Consider the following 13,261-nt stretch of genomic DNA (forward strand, 5'->3'; position numbering starts at 1 on the left):
AGGGAAGGGAAGGGAAGGGAAGGGAAGGGAAGGGAAGGGAAGGGAAGGGAAGGGAAGGGAAGGGAAGGGAAGGGAAGGGAAGGGAAGGGAAGGGAAGGGAAGGGAAGGGAAGGGAAGGGAAGGGAAGGGAAGGGAAGGGAAGGGAAGGGAAGGGAAGGGAAGGGAAGGGAAGGGAAGGGAAGGGAAGGGAAGGGAAGGGAAGGGAAGGGAAGGGAAGGGAAGGGAAGGGAAGGGAAGGGAAGGGAAGGGAAGGGAAGGGAAGGGAAGGGAAGGGAAGGGAAGGGAAGGGAAGGGAAGGGAAGGGAAGGGAAGGGAAGGGAAGGGAAGGGAAGGGAAGGGAAGGGAAGGGAAGGGAAGGGAAGGGAAGGGAAGGGAAGGGAAGGGAAGGGAAGGGAAGGGAAGGGAAGGGAAGGGAAGGGAAGGGAAGGGAAGGGAAGGGAAGGGAAGGGAAGGGAAGGGAAGGGAAGGGAAGGGAAGGGAAGGGAAGGGAAGGGAAGGGAAGGGAAGGGAAGGGAAGGGAAGGGAAGGGAAGGGAAGGGAAGGGAAGGGAAGGGAAGGGAAGGGAAGGGAAGGGAAGGGAAGGGAAGGGAAGGGAAGGGAAGGGAAGGGAAGGGAAGGGAAGGGAAGGGAAGGGAAGGGAAGGGAAGGGAAGGGAAGGGAAGGGAATTAAGACATATTAATAAAAACAGCTATATGGGATCATTAAATTCTGCATACAGAATTCCCATGGAGAGTTTCAGCCTGTGCCCACAGCTGACCCATCCCAAGGAGTCACTGGTGCTGATTTACTTAATGACAGTTTAAAAGATTATTTCCCAGTGCCAGTAAAAATAAACATTTGAAGTGCTAGGAACTATTCATAAAGGATGTTTAATGTCAAAGCCTTACTGAAGAAGGATGCTGTCAGGAGTGGTATAGCATGAAGTGAGACAAGCAATTCCTGTCCATTGTCTGTAAGCCTGTGGAATACATCAGGGAGAGCACAGAAAATATATAGAAACAAAGCAAAGGACAGCGGATCTTCACTAATATAACATGGAATAAGTCTCTTATGAATTATGGAAAACAATGCTCACAGAAAAGGAATTTTAATAGTTTTATTTAAAGAGAGTGAATGTGTTTCTGCAGTTAAAATATTATTGCAGTTCCCCTAGTTTCAGGCAGAGACAAATTCAGACAGACTTGTAGTGGTCTTTTTCTATTTTGATTACAATTCTTGTCACAAAAAGCATGTGAACATTTAAATATTTAATAAAAATCTCTGAAATCTATAAATACAGCCCTTCATATTTATGATATCTGTTGATGTATAGGAAGACAGTAGATTACTGCCAGCCAGTTAAAACACGTCATACTGCAAAAGCCCATAAAGGAAGTCATGGTGGGTTGATCTTGGCTGGCCATCACACAACCACCCAGCTGCTCTCTCATTCCCCCTCCTCAACAGGATGGTGGGAGAAAAAAAAGATCAAAAAGCTTGTGGGTTTAGATAAAGACTGGGAGATCTCTTACCAGTTACCACCACAGGCAAAATAGATATAACTTGGGGAAAAGTAATTTATTGTATTGCCAGTTGAAACAGAGTTGGACTGTGAGAAACAAAGGGAAAAAAAAAAAAAAAAATTTCACCCAGCCCAAACTTCTTCTTTCCCAGGCCTGAGCTTGTAACACTTTTGCTCGTAACATTTCATTAGTAATAATGGCAAATACTAAATTTTCAAAATTATTTGAACTCTATTTGTGTCCTATCAATAACATGGCAATATGAAAACTCCATCACTACTTCATTACCAGCTCTTCTATGAATAGGATTATTGTGGTCAGTCCACAATAGTTCCTTTCTGCTGCTCCGTCCTGCTTACACTACTCTCCTGCTCCACCATGGTCTCTCCATGGGCTGTAGTTCCTTCAGGACATATCCACCTACGCCAGCGTCAGATTTTCTATGCACTGTAGCATGGATAACTTCTCCAACACGGTCATCTCCACAGGCTGTGGGGAAATGCCTAGAATCACTGAATCATCGAATGGCTCCAGCTGGAAGAGACCTTAAAGATCATCTAACTCCAACCTCCTGCCATAGTATCTGCTCCACCATGGAGTGCCTCGTCCCATCTTTCTCTGACCCTGCTGTCTGCAGGGCTGTTTCTCAGACTTTTTCCCCTCATCTCTCTCACACACTGCACAGCAGTATTTTCTTAAATCCATTTCCCCAAGGCGCTGCCATCTCGGCAGCAGGGCCCGGCCATGCCCTGCAGTGAAGCCGCTGGAGCCGGATGGAACTGGCTGTGTCCGGCACAGGGCAGCCCCAGCCTTGCCTCACACAGCAGTCCCACAGACCCAGCATTCACCCTGCACCCAGCTACTACCAAAACCAAAGCCACCTACACCCAATACAGAGGTCAAAAAGCTATGAAAACAAAATTTCCTATGACTTTACTCTAAATAACAACGAGTACAATAAAAAAGTGTAGTTTATTCATCCTTCCTTCTGGGAGCTCATGCACCAACATGCACAATTAAAGCCCATCTGTATGACATTCTTTACATACAGTAATGAAAAAGGGACTATAAGCCTGTTTAGCTTTTGGGATTACCTCTTAGCTTAACCTTTAAAGTTTTCTGCATTTTTCCCAGCCTTCTTTGTTTTCGGGTATTTACTCCATTTTAACTTTAATCCTTTTATATCTTCCCCATCATCTTTGCAATCCATACAGCAGGAACATCAATTTGTATCCAAAATTTCACCTTTCAAAATCTCTCTTTTTAAAGGAGGATAACAAAGATGCTAAAAGTTGCAAAGAAAAAGGATTACAGTTAGCCATGCGTATTAACCATTAAACTGCAAAAAATGAAAGCCACTACTGTTCAAGGAATATTTATTGCATAAGGAGTATCTACTTCATGTACAACACCTTACCACATTTACTGTATCAGTTTCCATTGCCTCAAGATGACAGTTTCTGTCTTGAGAAGTATATCCATTTCAACTTGAACTCTTTACAAACAGCAAAGTGGATTGGAACTATAAACCAGCAGTTTCTCTGAATTTTATGTCAGGAAGTTTATGTTCATGGTAAGAACAGTAAAGAGCCTCATTTCCATCAAATACATGAGAGAGAGAAGAATTAGGTACTATACAACACACTACATATGTAAAATCAATAATGGGAATATACAATTTACAACCTATTCCTGACATTTCCTAACCCAAAGAAAACAGTAAAGTACAAATTTTCCATATAAGAGAATTGACCTTATATTTTGCTGTTTGCCACAAAAGTTTATTACAAATATTATCTTAATGAATTAATTATAATGTTTACATTACCCTTTAAGATGATACAAGAAATTATTAACTCTTCATTGGAATTCCATTCTATATACTTTAAAGTTGGAAAGAGTTTATTGCAATCATTACTTTAGACAAATGTCCTGTAAGACATATGTGGTTTTTGTTGTTGTTGTTGTTTTTTTAACTTAGGACATTCTGAACCATAAACGCAGCCATTCACAAGACTACAAATAATACGAAAATCATTGGTTGGATAGCTGACAAAAGAATATATTTCTCTGTCTAGCAGAAGCAGACGCACATGTTTAGCTTTGAATATATATCTTAATTCTAATTTTTTATTTCCTTCTGCTAATTTTCATTATTTATCTAGAATGAAGTGTGTTGCATTTTCTGTGTACATAATAATACAATCCAATACTGTATCCCACTCACTAAAAAGCTAGATTCATGTAAACTCTCGTTTTAAATTACCTCAGAAAGCAAAACTGTTGCTTCATGATCACAGTTCTCTAGTGAAAAAGAATTTCTTAACAGCTCTGTGATACAGCATCCCCGAAACTGGTTTTGTTCTCTTTTTATAATTTAGTTTCAAAGGTACAAACGGATGTCTGATACCTAATGCTGAAATCTTACTTGTATTTTGACTCAAAAAGAAGGCAAAACTCATGAGAACAAGAAGCATGCAGTTTATTAAAGTCAAAACATTAAGAAAAGTTACCTTCCAGCACCTCTGAAAAGTAAGTAAATAAGTGTTTGCTTTCAAAGTTGAATTCTAGCCTTTATAAGATGTGCTGTAGAAAATCACAGAGTTGGATCATCCAGACAAACAGTATAGAATGGGTACAGCTTGAGAAACAGCCATGAAAAATGTTCTGCATGCCCAAATTCTGTTCTAGGAAGAGAGAGAGATTGTTATTTTGAGAACTTGGACTTTGGTGAAAGTATATAAACATGAAGAAAACATCTTGAATAACATCACAGAATACAGGTGGTTAGGTCTTTAAGGTGTAGGGTGGTTACTAAACAATATAACGGTAATATAGATATAAATTTAAAGAAACAATGGGAACTAATCTACGATAGTTTAACCTACAATAAGAATTTAATAAAAATGATGAAAATGGCATATCAAAACAGTTTACTGATCATAGTTCTGCTGTTTAGTAGCCATCCGCAAGCTTACATTGAATGCTTACATGGCTCAACCTGCTACGTAACACCACTCAAACATTTAAATGAAAAAAGAAAAAAACACCCTCACTTTTGGTAAAGCAGCTAGATCTCTCAGAATTCTGAGATCAAAGAACTAAAAGTCCAAATGAATTGACTATACTATTCAGCAATGTTCAATCAAACTAAACAGCAAAACAAAAAAACCTCTGAAGACCTCCATCTTCCAAAGTAAAATAGAAAACCCACATACTACAAGATCTATATAAGTCACAGGTAGGATACTGCAAGCAGTGCCTACAGCCAAGCAGAATGACAAACGTTTTATCATCTGTAACTTTTAACTCCTAGCATCAAGCCTTCCCTGGACTTTAGTCTTATGTGGATGATTTACAGGGATTATTTAGTCAGTCTAACAGTAGTGTAAGAAAATGTTGATTTAACACAGAAAGAACATTATCTAGAGGCATTAGCAAGGAAAGCCCGAATATGACCTTACCCATTTTACTTCCATATACACTCATTTGAAACACAAATTATTTGATTATCTTTATTATCTCATAATGAAACATAACTACTTATAAGTTTACTAGACACTGCCAACTTTTTATGGATAACCTTTGTCCCAAGATTTTTTCACATTTAGAAAACCCCTATGGCAGAAATTGAAGTCTTGGAGTTGATTTCTAGGAAATACTAGAAAAATGCACTTTAAAGATGTGCACTTATATTTTCAGTCAAATTGTGTATTGCTGCTGACTTAAACAAATGTAGAGATAACAAAGCAACAGATGAAGGTAATTGGTTAAAGTAATATATCTCAAAAGACAAATAGCAAACACTGCATTGCTTATTCTATTTCAGAGAGGATTTGTCTTGAAAATCACCTTCTTTTTTCCTTAGTCAGGTTGCTGGTGCAGCTGGAAACTCAGATGAAAAATTAGCTAACAAACAGTCCCCGAGACACATTTGTTCAAAACCTGCTTCATCTTCAATGGACACCTGAGGAGAAACTAGTTAAAAGCTTGACAGATTCAACACATGGCAAAGCATCTTTTGTTGGCAGTGCTTTAAATTGCTATGAGGGAAGGTGTATCAGTGAATCAGAGGTCAACAGAGGGGGAAAAAGAAAAGGCTCTATTAGCTCCATGTTAGGGAAAAAAAAAAAGAGTGTCAGAGAATTCTCAGAAGTTTAGAAAACCATTAAATTTGTAAAATTTGTTCAAAAAGAAAAAAAAAGAGCAAATCTTAAGTAGAAACATAAATACTCTAAAAGTGATTTTCTCTGTAGTTATAGTTTCACATTAGATAAAAGAACAGGATCTCCAGGTCATTCTCTCTGACCTTCAGAAGGGTCAAATTTGGAACAGCATTCCAGAACAGTTATCCAACAAATGCATGAGGGTAAATAAGCCTATTTCTAAGATACAGTTTGATAAGCTGATGAACAGGGTTATATGATGTGCATGGATGTGATAGCAAAAGTCTGTACTTGATGACCCAGAGAGTACTTTTCAGTCCTGTTTCCTATGTCCCACCGATTTATATCAATGCAAGAAACATCCAGGTCTTCACAAATAGAGTGGACAGAATTTAACAAAATATTGACCAAAGAACATAAGCCTTCACAAGGCCATCAGAACTGAGAAGGAATCAAGTGTGATTGGACCACTGCAATTCTGGTATTCTGAAAGCTAATTCAGATTGTTCTGTGTGAAGAACCCATCTCCACATTCTGGTTCAATAACTCCCTTCCTATGGTTAAAGATACTCACTGAGTTCATTATCAGTCAGTTTCCTTTCTCTGTAGGTAGAAAGCAATGGGAAAATCTGCATAGGCAGGTAAAACTGAATAGAAACGTAAAGGAACTATTTACCCTACTTTAACTGGTCTCACAATGAATTTACCTATGCAGTTGGGGTGTGGGGTGGAGACTTACTTAATTTTCATTACAATCTGAAATTATTGCTTTTCTTACTGTACTGCAGCAAGTCCACAAACTTGCTTGCATCTCTTTTTACTCACAAATGATACTCCCTTATGCCTGCAGACAATCCAGCACGTTTTTGGTTCTCAAGAGTAAAAAACTCCAAAGTATGTTTTAAAGCTCTTTTCGAGAGACAGTTGGACTTATTCTCTTTTTAAGTTCTTTTTTATTTCCTTCTTGTCAAGGTTTTCCAACTTTCCTGAACATTGATGCACAAGAATCCAAGCATTTGGCCAGGTAAAAAAGCTGCAGGAAAAGTATGTGGGATTCTACAGCCACAGGCCAGGCATCCATATACACACAGTTACACAGCTGGTATGCCTTCAGTCCAGACAGAAAAACTTATGGACAGCAACCACACCATCGCCAAATGCCTTCAGTGAAAATTTTTTGAGCTTGGATTTCTTTCTAAGAGATCCAGGCCTGGCTGCAGTGCAGTAACATGGCACCTTTCTCTTCAAAAACAGTCCAAAGCCAGAGAGATATTGTGGAGCTATGCTGGGAATGTGTTACAGTCAATCTCTGTGTCAGAGAATTAGGAGGTGAGGTGTAAAATAGTAAGCCTCACAGTCACAGCATGGGAACTTTACAAGTTTTTCTTCTGGAAGGAAAAAAGATTAATGGTTATGAGTACCTTTCCTTTCTGGAGGCAAGTCTGAACAATAAAGCCTGTTTTCATATGTCCAACTCCAATCTCACACTAGAGAGAAAACCGTAACTAATATTTTCAGTGAGGCTATGAAGACTGTATGCCTGAACAAGACAGACTCCCTCTAAAAAGGCATGACACAGTAAGCATGAGGAAATATTGGCTCTGTTCCAGGTTCCACTTTTAACGCAGAGCACATTCAACTCATTTATAATAGCACCACATTAAATTGTCCTGTAAGAAGTCTGCAATGGGTATTTTAATACAAAAGCAGGTTTAGTAAAGGAACCTACAAGTCAAAAATATTTATTTGCCTCGCCTCATTAATCATAATGCAGTTTAGATGCTCTGATCATATGCATTCCTAATAAAAACAACATTAGCAATCAGGCAAACAATCCTATTGTTTTAATAAGTTTTGTAATAGTTACACTTTTTCAAATAAAATGGATGTGTGTTCAGTAAAAAAGGCCACTTTCTTTCCCCCATATGATCCTGTTAAGGACCTAAAATACTGCGACTTTATACCAATCTTCACAATCTTAAGTTATTAATAATTTCAAAGGACAAATATGTTAAATTCTTCTACATTAATCATGATGGAATTTCTATGCAATGATTCACCATATTTTTTTAATCCATTTACTATTACCAACTTTCTAACAAGCACAGATCATCTCACCTCTATAACATCTTACCTAAGGATCTTAATATTGTCAGCTAATTCTAAAAACATCATAATAATTTGGCAAAGTTTATTTATCACTTCACCTACCACCAAAATGCATTATCCTTTGACGTGTAATGTCATAGCTGACTAAAAGGTCTCAGTAGAATATTCTGTGTCTTTTTCTACTAGGGGATCAGCACTCTCTACTATCCAGTTATAGATTGTTCCAGACCTTCCAAAATCAGACATGAAACATCTTCAGAGAACACATAATTTTATGTAGATGGGGTCAAGAAACACATGTGGACCTCTACAGAAAACACAAATTTTAAAAAAGTAAAAATCTGGAATTAATATAGACTAACTACATTCAGCCAGATGTCCTTTTCATGTTAGCAAAAGGACTTAGCTGTAGCTAAGTTACTTTTACATTCTAGGACCCCATAGTGCAATTATCACACCAGTAATTTAACTGTTAAACCATCAACTTGCAAATGTTAGGTTAAATTGCTAGCACATGGCAATATCTGCAGGTTTACAAAAGACATGATAAGTCACATGCTTCTGGAAAGCACTTTAAAAAAAAAAAACACACTATACATACAGATGGCACAGCTAATTAATTAACTACACAAAGTACAGGAGCGCAACAGATGACTTTCTTGAACCATCCTGATTTGCACTGGGTAAAACCCTAGCACGTCTCGAGTAATATGGCTAAGAAGCCATCCTGTTTCTGTAAAAAAATATTAGAGCACTGGGGAAAGAACTGTATGCAAAATTATTCCCAACACACCGAAAAACTTGTCTCTTTTTGTTTAAGAACAGGTTATAACTCTTAGTGATCTTCAGGCACACTACGGCATCAATGTAGCCACAAAGCATTCACTAGACACTAAATGGTAGGTTCTTCAGGTCTCTGGTCTAGTTTACAACTACCTTCAGTTATGTCCCATGCCCATGCCTAGATTTGGCACAAAACTCCTGAAATATTTATTCTGTTATTACAAAGAGAAAAAAAAAAAAAAAAACTTCATTTGGGACAACGTCAATCCTTTGTGCTAATCTATATGTTCTGATTTCTAAAGGGCATAGTACATGGGAAACAGAACATGGCAAAATTTCATGACAGCTTTTTTCAGACTGCATTTTGAAGGGTTCTAATATAAAAGCCTCTTAATGGTGTTGATGGACTGCACAACTTTACAAAGTCGCACAGACCTTCCTTTCATTCTGTCTTCAGTCTCTTCCTTTCCTTAATTTTCTGATTTGGAGTTGTACAGAGAAATTGCACAGAATATTTTATATATATTAATGTATCCTACTGTATTTCATTTAGATACTGTAGCTACTGTGGTTTTTTTTTTCAGATTTGGAGAATTGTATGCTGTCTAGACCTCATACTGTTTAGCAATGCCAGATCATGGCTCCCTAGCAAGACAGTGGAGAGGTCACTAAAGCTTAATCAGTTCCATAATCACAGCGCAGTTCATTCTCTGAAAGAATTCTCCCCTCACCCTTTCAGTTCCAACAGCCACGTAACACAAAGTTCAGATGAATGACCTCTCTAGTTCACAGGTCTGACTCAGCTTTTGGGGCAGTATTCTAAAGCACCATTTGCATGTGAGACACTTATTTTCACTAAGATCCTGAAAAAACGTGTATAGGGTGATCATGAATCATCATGGCTGAACTAAGTGAAAGACAAACCATGTGAAGCAGGTGTGAGAAGAAAAGCAGGGGAAAAAAAAAAAGGAGTAGAAGCATACAGGTGAAAGGCATGTTAATGCATTTGCTGTTCTCTCCCCTTTTTCCTAAATGATTTTCTCTGACAGCTGTTTTTTTCTGCTACTTTGTGTCTCCCAAAAGATTTTAATGCAAATCATGACATTACAAAAAATACAGAAAATCTGCAAAAGGACAACATCTGACTCTTTTCAGAAGGGACCAAGAAATATTTTTTCCTTCAACCATCCAAACAGGGAGTAAAGCGGAGAAGCAAAGAAATTTCTTGAATCTTCTTCAATCATTTTCCTAACATGCTGAAAATGTGCCTCCTGCTTTCATCTTCCCTGTCTCTACTCTTTCCCAATGATTGCTTTGTTCTCATGAAAAAATGATGCATATCATTAACAGTCTTTAATGGACTCACTATTGTTTTGATTTTTTTTTCTTTTAGCCCTCTCGTTTGTACCTGCAGCTGCTTACAAAGTATTTCAAACAACCCAAAACAAGTGGCCTGAATGATTCAAGATTATTGGTAAGGACACACAGAGCCTTTCAACTCCATAAAACAAATAAACATGCATCGTAAGATGATAGTGATGAAAGACATAACCAATTATGTTCTAAAGTTTTATGTGAAACAAATGTGGTGCACTCAGTGATCTGTTCCACATCAAGAAACCCACTACGTATGGCACTGGTTAACAGGAGCTTGCAGTCTCCAAAGAATGGCTGCAGAACCAATGCTTGATGAAATGAGTTGCTCTTTCAGCCCTAGAAGAGGTGCTTTAGCTCAAAATTTACATACCGCATACAGACATGTTAGGTACAGCAAGCCTTTACGCAGAGTAGAAGGGATGCAGACCAATTCCATCATTGCTCAACTCTTCTTTGGTGTTTAGAGATCCCTGTAAAGTTTAACAGTAGAGATATTCATAATACCAGATGGTCTGGAATTTAGCTAGATGGAGAATGGAGTGGGAGAAAATTCACTGAAATTATCAAACTGTATAATATCAATAACATATATTATTCTTAATAATATTATCTGCAGTTTAGAGTTGTTTGTTTCTTTGTTTAATTGTACTTCCTTTTCTTTACAAAAGGCACTGTCAGAAGGCAGCCCTGGTAGTTGGCATCAGCAAAGCAAAGATGCCAAGACACAGGGAGAAAGGGAACCTGCTGCTGGACAGAGCCAACAGATGGGAAGATACCAATACAACTTCTCTGTGCCCATCCCCTCCGGCCACAGGTCCCTAGCAATTATCCTCATTGACATTGTCATAGAAGAGAATGCACAGAGATTATTTCATTCTTAGTCTGGTTACTACTACCAGCAGTCACATTACTATGAAAACCTTTACGGCTGATGTCCCCAGACCTAGCATATTGGCCTCCAAAGAACAGCATACAAAAACTAATGTTACGTGATGCCATATATTTCACATAACCTGTAACAGGTTCTGGGCACGTATCTTGCTTTCACCGGAGACCCTTTGACTAGTTGAAAGACACAGAAAATAAAATACTAAACAGTGATCAGAATGCCTCACATTAACTGGTATAAAGACCCATAAAGTCTGTTAATATTTTGGATATATTCATTCCTAATCTCTTATTACATGTGTAATAAGAACCTAAAACTTAATTCAGCAGATGGAGGGCAACACCACATAACTTATACTTGTGCACCAGAGCAGGAATGAGGATCAAACACAACAGATCAGAATAAGCACACTCAACAAATCAAATTACTGGGTAATTTTAAAAATGTAAAGTATTTTATGGTCCATAACCCCATGCATCACCTGCTATTACATTTCCATTTTTCATTCTACCATATGTACCCTGCTGGTACACAATACCTACACTCCAGTACCCAGGGAAAGTGAGATCCTTATGGAAGCTTTATAGGTAAGTTCTGAACATTCAGTGATTAGTCATATTTCATGCAAACAGCCTACAAAATTCAGAGCACAAAAGGGAATAATACCTAAACTATCACAGTAAATTAAATTCTTCTTTACTTTAAGTACTCTTAAATAGTTTTAAGCCTATTTTGGATTTGCAAGAATAAACAGAATGACAACTTGTTTTTCAGAGGATTTGAGTAAAGAAAACTATCATTTAAATCCAACCTGAGTACAGTCAGCTGTAGAGTCAGATGCTTAGAGAAATGCTCTGGAAACCTCTGAATGCTCCTTGAAATGTTAAACATATAAGATTCCTCAGACACGTTTCTCTCTGCTCTTGTGAAGCATGCAAGTAGCAAAAAATTTTCCACTTTTGCTATTCATGTGCTACGTGTACCCTCTAGTGGCAATGTTTTTAAACATTCAAACCCTTTCTCATCTCTACAGCAAATGCAGGGCCCACAATAAGCAAAAGCTTTTATTAAATACATAGTTATCTATTTTATTAAGTATTTCAGCTCTGTTTTACTTCATATCATACAACAGCTGACCATACTTATAAGAGTTTTTAATTAAGGTATTAACACCTTATGCAGATAATTACAGTGCTGTTGTGCAGGTAGTGTGTGCTTCCATAATAACTCTTCTATAATCAAGGATACTCATGCCACCTCTACATGAACATGATACTTACATGATACTTACTTAACCATAATCAATAAAGTTCTTAATCACTTGAAATCTCAAAGCCCGATTCATTTGGTGAGGACACACTGCAATATCCCTTAGCTTAGCACAATTTTAACATGTTTTGCACAATACCACCAATGAATATGATTTTCTGATGCAACTAGAACACAAAGTAACAAAGTAATGAAAAGTAGGATGTCCAAAGGGGGGGGGGGGGGAGGTATGCCTTAAATACTAGTTGTAAGCAAAAAATACTAGTTATAAGCAAATTCAAGCAAATTCAAGATTCTAAATAAGAAAAAGACAACAAATTCAAATTACTGCTCCCAAGTACATGAAGGTATTCAGAGCAAATAGGTTGTTATCACAAATGAGAGAAAAAGGTGAAAGTCTTAAAGAGGGTTAAAGCATACCTACATACGCATGTAAAAGCTGGTCTTAGTGCTCCTGTCTCAGATAGATGCACATGGATGGTAGAATTCAAGTAAAACAGAGAGAAGATTATATCTGATTAACTTCTACTAAAGATTTTAAGTAGTTGTGCTGTTAATTTATACTAACATGACATAAAGGCCTAGTTTTAGAGTAGGTACATACTCAAAATCAAAAGCTGACAGACATATGCATACTTGGCATGTCCTGAGTGAAAAAAGATTTTACTGGGTGTCTTTTTCTTCGTGCTATTAGCAGATTCTCAGGCAATCCGACCATGAATTACATGCAATTGTTTTTGTAAATGTATTTCATTTAGCGACATGCTGCATTTGAACTGTTTCCAAAATAGAATTAATCCCATTCTTTGTTTTGAATAAATCTGTGTTCCCATAATAATTGATTGCAACATTATCTTTGTAATAGTTAAAATAGATTACCATTGAACCAATACTTATCAACTCAAGCATTTATATAGAATTTACAGAAAGGGGCCTTATCCTTGGTTGCTATAAGTATCATATTTTCCCAGAAGCCCATTTTAATTTATAAGTAGAATACACTACACTGAACAGTGTTAAACGAGAATGAAGCAAAACTTCAGTAATGAGGATAGGATTAATTGGTTTTGTAGCATATGGTTTTCAAGATTCTAGCAAATACCATGTGTATTAATACTATTAAAGGTACTGTTTTGGCATTACTACATAAAGACTTTATATATCT

The 13,261-nt window shown here is 37.4% G+C and overlaps 1 long non-coding RNA gene across 1 annotated transcript; it reads right to left on the reverse strand.

Annotated features, from left to right (window-relative positions):
- Positions 1-602: 602 nt before the first annotated feature.
- Positions 603-12,141, reverse strand: LOC308185111. Its single transcript, XR_013943124.1, has 4 exons — positions 11,639-12,141; positions 10,309-10,408; positions 5,356-5,470; positions 603-4,190 (listed from the first exon to the last, which is right to left on the reverse strand). It is a non-coding gene; the product is annotated as an uncharacterized lncRNA (long non-coding RNA).
- Positions 12,142-13,261: the final 1,120 nt, after the last annotated feature.

This window comes from Anser brachyrhynchus, assembly GCF_964034855.1.
Source record: "Anser brachyrhynchus genome assembly, chromosome: Z".
Lineage (NCBI taxonomy): Eukaryota > Metazoa > Chordata > Aves > Anseriformes > Anatidae > Anser > Anser brachyrhynchus.